Source organism: Hakea prostrata, chromosome 5 (genome assembly GCF_041222555.1).
Source record: "Hakea prostrata isolate BN-2017 chromosome 5, UWA_Hpros_2, whole genome shotgun sequence".
NCBI classification, from domain to species: Eukaryota; Viridiplantae; Streptophyta; class Magnoliopsida; order Proteales; family Proteaceae; genus Hakea; species Hakea prostrata.
In genome coordinates this window covers 42,739,077-42,751,738 of record NC_142604.1, presented here as the reverse complement: position 1 = coordinate 42,751,738, position 12,662 = coordinate 42,739,077, and the positions used below count along the sequence as shown (strand labels likewise).

The 12,662-nt window shown below is 39.0% G+C and overlaps 1 protein-coding gene across 1 annotated transcript in view; it reads left to right on the top strand.

Moving 5' to 3' along the window:
* The window catches only part of LOC149016017 (caffeic acid 3-O-methyltransferase-like), a 95,557-nt gene that overhangs the window by 58,008 nt on the left and 24,887 nt on the right, over positions 1-12,662 (top strand). The gene's annotated exons all lie outside the window — the stretch shown is intronic.

Below are 12,662 nucleotides of genomic sequence, written 5' to 3'. Positions count from 1 at the left end.
ATAGAGAGTCATTTCTTGCCTTCTAGAGATTCCAACAGGTATAAGCTATTTGCCATGTAGCTTGAACAGCTTCTTCTCCGAAGGTAAAGCCTGCTTCTAGTGTTGAATAGATAGAACCAATGAAGGGTTCTGGGGAGGTATAAAATTGAGGGATGATGCAAACCAAACAACTCTTCATGATTTGTTCCTGCTGGGGGCTTCAAGGAGGAATTATTGGGTAAAAACAATCCTCTTCATGAATATATCCCATTGACACTTTTTATTTTTATTTTTTTGGTGGGATAGCCCATTGACACTCGAGGTTACTCTACAACTACCAAGCTAGCTTGCAAATGAGTGCTTGACTGTAGAGATACGGGTCCATAAAACCAAGGCCTCCTCTATCCTTTGGCTTTGTATAGTCTAGTACATGAGACCCATGCGATCTTCCTCCTGTCCCCAGAAGAACCAAATGGGATCACTCTTAATTTTATCATGATCGATAAGAAGCTGATAGTTTGAAGTGTGATGCTGCTGCAAAATTGTTAATGGTCAGTCCTACAAAATTTAGGAGAATGTCTATACCAACTGTTGGTAATACTTCAAAAATAGTTCAATTCAATTAATTGATGGGGGAAAGATACTTTACCTGGATTCGCTTTCCCTTACTTGAAGTATTCGCAGCGGAAGTCTAGATCCACGTTCTCCTTCCACCACCAAAGCTTTACCGGGGAGATTCCACAATCACTGGGAAAGGGAATAATATCCACAACCCAAATGCCGTGGATTAATGGAATGAAGATCAAAAACTAGGAAAGGAAAATTTTCCAAGCCTGCGATTCTAAGAGAGAGGGAGAGAGAGATGGAGCCGCCGTCTCTCAGAGATAAATCTCGTGCAAATGAATCACTCCATTTTTCACTAATGCGGTGGTTACCAAAATATATAACCCTATTTTGTAACCGCCCTAATAGTGAGTTTTCAATATTGCCCTTGGGCATTTAATTTATTAATCATATTAATAAATTCCAACAACTCCCACTTGCACAAGGGCAAGTGTTAATCTTTCAATGTGTCCCAGACACACTTGTATATCCCAGATATACACATTCAATCTCTCTGCTATGTATCCCAGATACATAGACCTCTTGTGTCCCAGACACACATGTATATCCTAGATATACATATTCAATCTCTGTGTTATGTATCCCAGGATACATAGACCTCTTGTGTCCCCAGACACACATGTATATCCCGAGATATACATATATATTGATCTCTTCACTATGTATCCCGGATACATAGACCACCTGTGTCCCGGACACTAATATCCACAATCATACCGGCAAAATGGGTTGTGCGACCGGTGATATACACACGCGTGAGCCCCAAACTAGAAACCTTCCCAGAAGGCCAGAATGGCACATCACTCATAGAAACAAATCAAATAAGCATTAGTATAACACAGTGTCCTAGGTTTATTCAAACTCACCAGACTAAAGGTATCTCGATCCCTTTGAGAGATCACCTTCTTGTCCTTAAATGTTCACTACTTGTAACACATACGGTTTGGCGCCCAACAAACACTTTTTAGGGTGCGGTTGAATCAAACCTTTCCTTTCGCCCCAGACCATCACTACACTTAGGATTGACTCCTTTCCCGGTAGTGCCCCTTTAGGTCGAATCTATCATGACCATAGGTAACACCCACAAGTAGCCACATCAACCCTTCGTTTCATGATGTCGTCGAAAGTCACTAAGAACACTAATGAACCATAAGGTCCAGGACTCACACAATGAGAGGAGCAGGGATCCATCCTCTCATTTCCAATGATCGCTAAGCACACATAGTATGATATATGTGCTATGGTGGAGCATTCTATATACAATAGAACGTATGTCCATCTCAACACCATACAGGTCTTAGTCTAGTTGCAACCCTCTTGCGCCTAACTCGAGTTTCTTTATTGTCGCCACCCTGGTTCCACATAAAGTACTCGTACTTGGCTTTTATAGGCAACATGAATAGTGGGAACATTCATGTCGATCCTCTTCACTATAGAGAAACTCATCTTGATTCCAAATCAAGGCGACAACATGATTATGAATTGACCTACACAAAGTCATTCACAATCTATCTCATCTCTGCTCGCCTCCAAGGCTCCTGAGGCGAATGCTCGTGTGAGTGAGCCATTCTCTAGCCTATTGACATATCTTGTTTTATGCTATAAGAACACAATCACACAGAAAGCGAATAAAATAAATGCTGGAATGAACTCATATTACTCAATAATAAGAAAGTCTCTGTACAAAAATAAGTCACAATCTACGCAAGCCAAGGATTTTACATGAGAAATAAAAACATCCTTGGCTATAGGTTTGGTAAGAGGGTCAGCTACCATCAAACTAGTAGATATGTGCTTAAGTACAACTTTCTTCCTTGATGTAATGTCTCTAACAAAGTGATATCTCAACTGTATATGTTTGGTCTTCCCATGATACTTGGGGTCCTTGACATAGCTAAGAGCTGCCGTACTATCACAGTAGACAAGGGCAGCCTCTTTGGATGTCATCACAATCCCAGTATGTTGAAGGAATCTCCTCAACCAAACAGCCTCTTGAACCGCAGCTGAGCATGCCACATACTCGCCTTCCATGGTCGAGAGGGATATACAAGCCTCGCTTCTTGCTACACCACGAAATGGCCCCGCCATTCGGCAAGAAAGCATATCCAGAGGTTGATTTGCGCTCATCGATGTCTCCAGCCCAGTCGGCATCACTATAGCCAACTAACCGCAAATCCGATCCTTGGTAACACAACATGTAGTTACTCGTTCCTCCGAGATATCTCAATATCCTCTTGACCGCTTTCAAAGGTGCTCTATGCCTAGGTCTCGATTGGTACCGACTAACCAAACCCACCGCATAACAAATATCCGGCCTAGTACACATCATAGCGTACATAAGGCTACCCACTGCACTGGAATATGGAACTCTTTCCATCTTGGTTTTCTCCTCTGGAGTCTTAGGACCCATATCAAGGCTCAAATGCAAACCCTTCTCCACTGGAGTATCAATTGGTTTGCAGTTGTGCATCTGATATCTCGTCAAGACATTGTCAATATAGGTCTCTTGAGATAAACCCAGTAATCTCTTTTGCCTATTTCTGACAATCATGGGACCAAGCACATAGCTTGCTTCACCCATGTCCTTCATATTAAATACGGAGGACAACCATTTCTTAATGGTTTCCAATAGCTCCTTGCTATTGCTAGCCATAAGTATGTCATCTACGTACGATTGTCGAATGACATAATTATTATCGGATCTCTTGGTGTAAACACAGTGGTCTTCCTCAAGCATGGAAAAACCATTTTCCATCATAGCTTGGTGGAAGCGCACATTCCACTGTCTAGATGCTTGCTTTAAGCCATATATGGACTTCTTAAGCTTGCACACTTTGCGCTCAAGTCCATGTGCTTCAAAGCCTTGAGGTTGATCCATATAGATCTCTTCATCAAGTTCTCCATTGAGAAAAATAGTTTTTACATCCATCTGATAAAGCTCCAAGTTCAACTGAGCAACAATGGCTAGTATGAGGTGAATTGAGGCAAACCTAACCACAGGGGAAAAAGTTTCCTCATAATCAATGCCCTCTCGTTGGGTGTAGCCCTTAGCCACTAAACGAGCCCTTGAATCTCTCAATAGATCCATCCGCCTTTCTTTTGATCTTGAGAACCCACTTGTTCCCAATTGCCTTTCGGCCTAGCAGCAAGTCAACCAAGTCCCAGACATGATTAACTTTCATCGACTCCAACTCTTCCTTTATTGCTTTTAACCATTCCTTTGAGCTTGACCCCGCAAGAGCTTCCTGCACGCTCTTTGGTTCATGCTCATCGACTAAAATCATCTCACAGTCGATCTCTTCAGGAGTTACCATGTAGGCTTCATCCTCTATGTCGAAACGTCGACGAGGAACTAGCCCGCGCCCACTACGGCGCAAGTGCATGTCAGATTGCTCACCGTCTAAGGTAGCTATCACATCTGCACTCCCACTCCCACTAGGATCTTCCGGATGAACCCCTGGGTTCATTATCCAGAATCCGAATCCCGGAGTGACAAGACCACTATCTTGTATCTCAAAGAATTCCGATGATTCTTTGTTAACTCCCGAAAGAGATGGAAAATCATTCTCCAAGAATGTTGCGTCCCTAGACTCAAGTTCCGTTCTCCTCTCACTCTCATCTAGTCCAATGAAGACATGGCCCTTTGAGGGTTCGGAATATCTCACAAAGATACACTTTCTTCCTCCTCGGGTCCAAGCTTTCCATATTGGTGAGAAGTAGAGTGAACATATGCTGCACATCCCCATGCGCGCAAGTAACTCAAATTTGGCTTCCTTCCGGTCCACAACTCATATGGTGTGGAAGGAATCGATTTGGTTGGAACTCGTTGAGGATATAGGCCGCGATCAAGCAAAGCATCTCCCCAATAAGACATGGGTAGATTTGCTCGCGCCATCATGGATCTCACCATGTCTAGCAAGGTTCTATTCCTCCTCAAAGCAACCCCATTTTGCTGTGGAGTCCCCGGAATAGTAAGTTGTCTAGATATCCCCTTTTCATCACATAACCCTTTAAACATATCGGAGAGATACTCTCTACCTCTATCCGTTCTAAGAGTTTTAATCCTTTTATCTAACTGATTCTCAACCAAGCTCATGAATTTCTTAAAACATTCCAGAGCTTCTGACTTATGAGAAATTAGATAAATGTGACCATACCTTGTATAGTCATCTATGAATGTGATGAAATAAGACTGTCCTTTTCTAGTATGCACATTCATGGGTCCACACACATCTGAATGGATAAGTTCTAAAGGAAGAGAGGCTCTCAAAGCCTTTTTAAATGGTTTTCTAGTTGCTTTTCCTGCTAGACATGACTCACAAAGTTGGCAAATCGGATAGTGAACCTTGGCCTAAGAGACCTTCTCTTGCCAACCTGTTCATCCTATTTAAGCCAATATGTCCTAGTCTAGCATGCCACAAATTAGAATCAATACACACAGTATTTTGGCAAACAAAAGCACTACTAGAATTAAATGAATAATGAATTGTATCCAATACAATGAAACCATTATCAAGAAAACCATAAACTGTATCACCCAAATACAAAACCAAAGAATTGTTTTCAAATACAACTCTAAAACCATGTCTTAAAAGATAAATAACAGAAACCAGATTTCGCCGAATGTCTGGAGCATACAAAGACATCATGGAGTAACAGCGTCGGCCACCTCGCAAAACTAATTTGCATGTGCCTATGCCATGAACCTCCACGCTTGAGCTGTTCCCCATCGTTATTCTTTTGCTTCCTCTTGGAATACGGCGGTATTCCACGAAGCTCGAGCGTTCCCTTGTTATGTGTTCTGCTCGCCTTGAATCAACAATCCACAAAGGATTTAGTTCAGCAAGCATAGTAGAACTTGTTACATAACAAGATGAGGTATAACACACAAGACATACCTCTTGCTCAGTGCAATCACGAGCAAAATGACCAGGCTTTCGGCACTTGAAGCAAATCAAAGCTGATTTCTTCTTGCCAGCACTAGTCCCCCTTAAACGCTTGGGGCCACTCTTGTTTTTGTTCCCACCCTGGTTACTTTGCTTGGACCGCTGAGGTTGAACTTTCTCTCTCTTGCGCTTGAAGCCTGCACCCTTACTAGTGCTAGCTTCAGCAACAAATACATCAGTTTGAAGGGCATCGGCCAACATCCGATCCTCATCAAGCTCAAGGTGCTTGGCAGCTTGATCGAAAGTCTTGACCTCATCAGCATGAGTCAAGAAGATCTTCATATGCTCCCAAGTCTTTGGCAATGACTCGATGATCATGGAGACTTGCTCCTCATCTGTCTTCGGCGCCCACATGCGCTCAACTCACTAGTCATGTTAGACATGATGGTTATATGCTGCCTCATGGTGTGACCCTGGCGCATCTTATAACCGTCAAAGGTGAGTCCGAGCTGGCGGCCTCTTGTGGTGGAAGTCCCTCCATACTGGAACTTCACAGCCTCCCACAAAGACTTTGCAGTCCTATGCTTCTCATAACGAAGCATCAGGTCATCCCTCATGGAGCTCGGGATTGTAATCCCGGCTACCCGGTCTTTCCTCTTCCAAGCATTGTATGTATCAAGGTCCCCGCGATCTTTGTGCAATGGTACCTTCCTCGGGTGGGTTCATGGTCCTGGTTTATGGTCTCCAAGCATATCCCGCTCTTCCAGAGATATTGCACCTTTCGGTGCCGGAGGTCATAATTCCTCTCATTCAGCTTATCTCCTTTAGTGAGGTCAAGCAACAATGCTCTTGGTAGCAGCCATTTTTTCTAGAGATATTACATACAAGAATGAGTTCAATAAATCTAGCATAAAACACAACTCATGCAATAACAAATCACACTAGCATAGTCAACCTATGGGATAAGCACTTAAACCAAAAGAGATGCTAAAAAACATTCAATCAAATTCTCATGCAAACCCACATAGACTTATACACTAGCTTCATTCTGTGCAAGAAACATGATTGATAGACCTATAAAAAAAATAGTTTTATTAAAATAAAACATGCAATCATGTTCAAGCTATGAGGTGGTTCACACATAACACTTCTACCTCATTAGCTCCCACTAGGCCCCATTAGGCCCTCAATGCCAAAACACCACACAGATTGTCGGGCCATTGGTGTCCAAAGAAATTAGAAACACATTCTGAATCGGACGGACCAATATCCAAAAAAATCCATCTCCCGCACGGAATTTCACGTCGCCTTTTATGCCCAGACGGATGACCGTCTGCCCAGACGGAAATTCCGTCTGGCATTCTGTGACCAAACGGACGACCGTCTGGTTCAGACGGTCGTCCGTCTATTATCCGTCTGGTCCACAGAGACCAAAAAACGGCGATTTTTCAATTTTTCTTGAACGAAAAATTTTTTCAAAAAAACTGAAAACTCGTTTTTTTCACCCAAAAAATCATCCAAAAAAAATACATGAAAAAATCCAGCATTAATTATTAAACAAAAATAATTATCATCATGGATTATCATCATGGTTGTGTTGCTTTGAGGATTGAGTATATATATAGAGAGAGAGGATCCCCTTGCCTTCTATACAAGTATACAACCATTGAAGGTTCTACCTCAGCATTTGATACTTGTCAGAGGCAATGTAGGACATGATCAGATTGACCCAGAGAGTGTTAAAATCGAGTTCCAACAATACTGCTACAAATGGCGACTCTATCAGATCATATGCTTTAAGCATATTGATATTCAACGCCATTATTCATTACTCATTACTCTACTCCTTCCCTTTTTTTTCTTTGCTTAATATAGTGAAGACATTCATGTGCCATTAAAACACTATTAGAGATACTTCTATTGGGTACAATGGGTGGGGATAATGATTCTATCAAGGTCCTTCTATTGGTTATTTTGACTGATACATTACATAGGTTTATTGGCCTAAAACTGTCTACAATGTTGGGTTGTAACTTGTAAGGCCTTAGGTATTAAGCGTGGTAAGGTTTTGTTAAAAATGCTAGACATACTACTACTAATTGAAGAAAAAATCAATTACAAACTTACTTACATCACTTTCCACCCAGATCCCATTATTTATGATAGAATGTTGCTAGAAAGCCATCAGGTCCTGGTGCCATGAGAGTAGACTTCAGCATCTCATTGTCTTAATCACTTTCAGGTCAATGGTTAAAAGGACTACGTGGAGGGCATCTTCATTTACTCCTTCACTAATGTAGATTCGGGTTGTGGCTTTTGTTAAGGACTTCACTAAAAATCTCCTCCTCATTTTGAGAATACTCTTCTTTTACCATAATACTCTCATAGCTTACTGCAACCCATTTAGTTTCTTCTTGTATATAGTTTTCAGCTTCTACCTCCGATTTCGCAATTGGGTCTTCTTGGGGTTCTTTGTGTGTGACAACAATATATATAAGCGATTTCGTCCAACATGTCGTCCAACATGTGAAGGTGGAGAGACGAATTTTGGGAGAAAGAAAGAAAATTTGATATGATGCTAGGTTGAGGTTTTCCATGGTGGCTTCCACATATCGATAAAGTTCGCCGGTTTGCTACTTGGCGAACTGGGCGAAATCTCGCCAAAAAAAAATCGCCAGATTTCGGTGGTATTTTTTGTCATTTTGAGCCCAAATTTGGTGTCTACCCTAATTTGATACGAATATTTGATAAATTTGAATTATTTCCTCTAAATTCTTTCATTAAAATTTTCCTTTTTAGCCAAATTTAACATGTTACCTTCTGAGGCCTAAATCATTCGAACATCTTGAAGATTCTATTACAAACTCCCTTCATAATTTAAATTGTTTCCATAAATTATTTCATGTATATACGCTTCCCTAATCACATTTGGCACATTGACTTTTGAGGCATAAATCACTAGAATATAATTGGTAAGATTGCTAATTAATCTTCAAGATTTTGCTATAAAATATCTTCCTAATTTGATATATTTCCAAAATTATTCTATGTAGATTCTCCTCCCTAATCATATTTAACACATTACCTTTTGAGTCTTGAATCATTGAGATAGAATTGGTAAGATTGTCCATTGATCCTAAAGATTCTGCTGTAAAATCGCAAGAAAAATCGCCTAAAAGTTGCAAGAAATCGACTACATATCTATATTTTGTTGATATATAGCAATATATCGTGAAAATTCAGTGAGAAATAACAAGATATCGCCAAATTTTCAGCGATATCTCACAAATCGGGTTTAGGTTTCAATTTCAGTTCGCCATGAACCAAAATTCAACAATATTTCGCTGAATTTCAGCGATATAACTTTCCTTGGTAGCTCCTTGAGTAATAGAGAGTTGTTCAACCACAAAAAGGATGATGATGAGGCTTCGTTATATCGAAGCCCACAAAATATATTAATTAGACTTAATGGTGGTTTAGACTAAACCATCAATGATATATTTTGGTACGGACTAAACCATCAATAATATTAACCATGGTGGTTTAGACTAAACCATCAATGATAAATATATTAATTAGACTTAATGGTGGTTTAGACTAAACCATCAATGATAAATACGAAGCCTCATCATCATCCTTTTTGTAAAGGGGGCAGCTCGAGTTGCTAAGATTGGTCCAACATGTTTAGGCCTTTAAGGTGGTGATCTTGGCCATTCAGCCTGTTGCAATTCATCTAGTTTGATTTGTATAGATTTACAGACTCTTATTTAGGTAAAATAATTAATTTGCATTAATTGAGAAAATTAATGCTCTCTTTAATTTTCCTTTGTGTGGGCTTTTAAACCATATGGGATGAAAAAGTTTTATCCACCATTAAGTCTAATATAATCTGTTAGCTTGATAATTAAATCTTAATTTTGTGGGCTAATATAATCTGTTTGCTACGGACTCCAAGGAAATATATTTTTGGTATTTATCATTGATGGTTTAGTTAAGGAAATATATTTTTAGTATTAGCCATTGATTGCTCTTATTAAGGAAAGCATTTTATAAAAGATGTTTTAAGTATTTACCATTGGTTGCTTCTATTAAGGAAAGCATACATGGTTATTAAATTAGGAATGTGAGATTTGTAAAAGTATATTTAGATGTTTAAAGTTAGTAGAACACTTAGATTGTTACTTACCAAAAAAAAACAAAGCAATAACTATAAGTTACCAAAACAAAAGAGATACTCGATTTGTTTAAAGCCATTTTAAATTTTAAAATATAATTTTAATTGAATTAAATTAACATAGGTTTAGCTTGGGTTGGGCTGGGTTAGCCTGAGGGCTAAATCCAAACCTGACTTGACTCTGTCGAGTTGATTATTTAGTAACCAAAGCACACCTTTCGGTTGAAAAAACTAAGTTGAGTTTTTAAATCAAGCAGGTTTAAAAACCCTGCTTGATTTAAACAACTTATGTGGATCTCAAGATTTTCCTTTTTTGGTAGATGGATTTCATGATTTTCCCCAAAAAGAAAATGCAGATTTCATGATAATAAATCGAGCCTAAAAAATGAATAATAAACAAATTACCCTACCTATAAATATAACCTGGCCACTCTCTTAATCCTGCACCAAATAACCCAAAAGAAATTAATTGCAGGTCTTTACACTCGCAAAATTAACTCAAAGCAATGGAAAGAGGATCTGTCAAACTGACGATTTTACTTGTTTTCTTGCTTACTACTTCAGGTCTCAAGCCACTCTTTCACATGTTCATTCCCACACACAAAATTCTATATTTCATAATTTTGCTTGGGAAATAATGAATTAATATGACTACATATTTTCTTTTGCAAGTAGGTTTGTTATCAAATGTACATGCAACTCGAGTACCAAATCCATTCTTAGATGCACACGGAGATGGAGGAGTTACAAAGGCGCTCGAGGCTGATGTGCTAAGGATTTGTGATCCTCTAAGATGTCTAGACCCTGGCTGTCGTGGTAACAAATGTGGTTGTTCCTGTCCACCCGCCGGATCAGGTTCCAAACCATTCTTTTGCATGCTCTTTGGCACACACAAAACTCTATATTTCATAATTTTGCTTTGCAAATAATGAATTAGTAGGACATATACATTTTTTTTGTGAGTAGGTTTATTATCAAATGTACATGCAACTCAAGTACCAAGTCTATTCTCAGATGTGCATGGAGATGAAGGAGTGACAAAGGCACCTGAGGTTGATGTGCTTCAGATTTGTGATCCTTCGAAATGCCTAGACCCTTATTGTCGTGGTAATAAATGCGGTTGTACTTGCCCACCTGCCAAATCAGGTCTCAGACCACTCTTTCATATGCTCTTTCTCACACACAGAACTCTATTTTCATAATTTTGCTTAGCAAATAATGAATTAATAAGATGCATGTATTGTTTTGCAAGTAGGTTTGTTATTAAATGTACAAACACCTCAAATTACCAAGTCTTTTCTCAGATGTGCATGGAGATGAAGGAGTGACAAAGGCACCCGAGGTTGATGTGCTTCAGATTTGTGATCCTTCGAAATGCCTAGACCCTTATTGTCGTGGTAATAAATGCGGTTGTACTTGCCCACCCGCCAAATCAGGTCTCAGACCTGATGTGCATGGAGATGAAGGAGTGACAAAGGCACCCGAGGTTGATGTGCTTCAGATTTGTGATCCTTCAAGATGCCTAGACCCTTATTGTCGTGGTAATAGATGTGGTTGTACTTGCCCACCGGCCAAATCAGGTCTCAGACCACTCTTTCACATGCTCTTTCTCACACACAAAACTCTATATTTCATAATTTTGCTTAGCAACTAATGAATTAATAAGATGCATGTATTGTTTTGCAAGTAGGTTTGTTATCAAATGTACACACAACTCAAGTACCAAGTCTTTTTGCAGATGTGCATGGAGATGAAGGAGTGACAAAGGCAACCAAGGTTGATGTGCTTCAGATTTGTGATCCTTCGAAATGCCTAGACCCTTACTGTCGTGGTAACAGATGCGGTTGTACCTGCCCTCCTGCTGGATCAACTTAATCCACCACCTTCGTTGCTCTAGATTTCTTCTATTATGCAGATGTAGGCTTTTAAATTGTCTTAGATTTTTTTGGTAGAATAAATTGTCTTAGTTAAAGAATGATTTCTTGGACTTCTCATATGGAATAATTAAATAAGGAACAGTTGGTATGGACATTTCTCTCGTCCTCTTTTTCTTTTTCTTTCTTTTTCTTTTTCTTTCCTTTTTCCCCTTAAGCTAAAAGCCATTTGTTGCTTCTTTTGGTCCAAATCATAAATTCATTGAGCCAACAACATCTAGATCACAAGACCCGTGATCTGCCAAACTGAATCAAGAGTGATTTTTAATTGTTACAATAAAAAAGGATAGAATTGTCTAAGTTGGGTGGTCACGCGGATGCAACAGAAAACAAAACAAGGAAAAGAACTAAATTGGCCCAACCAACATACCAACCTGAAGAAATTCCTCTAATTCTGGAGGTGGCGTTTGTAGAATTTTCAAGATTTTCATTTCATTACAGAACATCCTTGAACACTAATTGGCTACTTGGCAGGAGTCGGATTCAATTTCAATAGACCACGCCCCCATATTGAGAGCATTGTTCAATCCTTTGATGCCAAAAGTTCACCTTCTATTACTAATTAATCCTATTAAGGAAAGCATTTTGAAAATATATTTTTAGTATCTACAATTTATTTAAAAGCATGTTTGATTATTGATTTAGGAATCTGAGATTTGTGGAAAGCATACATGAGAGTGAGTAGGATGTTGAGATGGTATTGTTACTTACCAAAATAGAAGGAATATATATACTTGATTGTTACTTACCAAAATTAAAAGGATACTCAATTTATTTAAAGCTATTCAAAATTTTAAATACAATATTAATTAAATTAAGAGTTTTTTTATTATAGATTACCTTAGTAGATCACAAACTAATGTTATGTCCTATTAGTACAATATATTACTTGTGAGTTCTTACTAAAGCATGATTCGTTTGAATTGTTATTATATTTTTTCTATTACTAGTATCATATCAAGAAAGAAAATAAAAAAATTAGTGTCTAATGTCAGTCGAACTCATCCATGAAAGGTTTAATTTGTGGCTCTTGGACATTTCTTCACCAACTCTAGGTGAATTAAA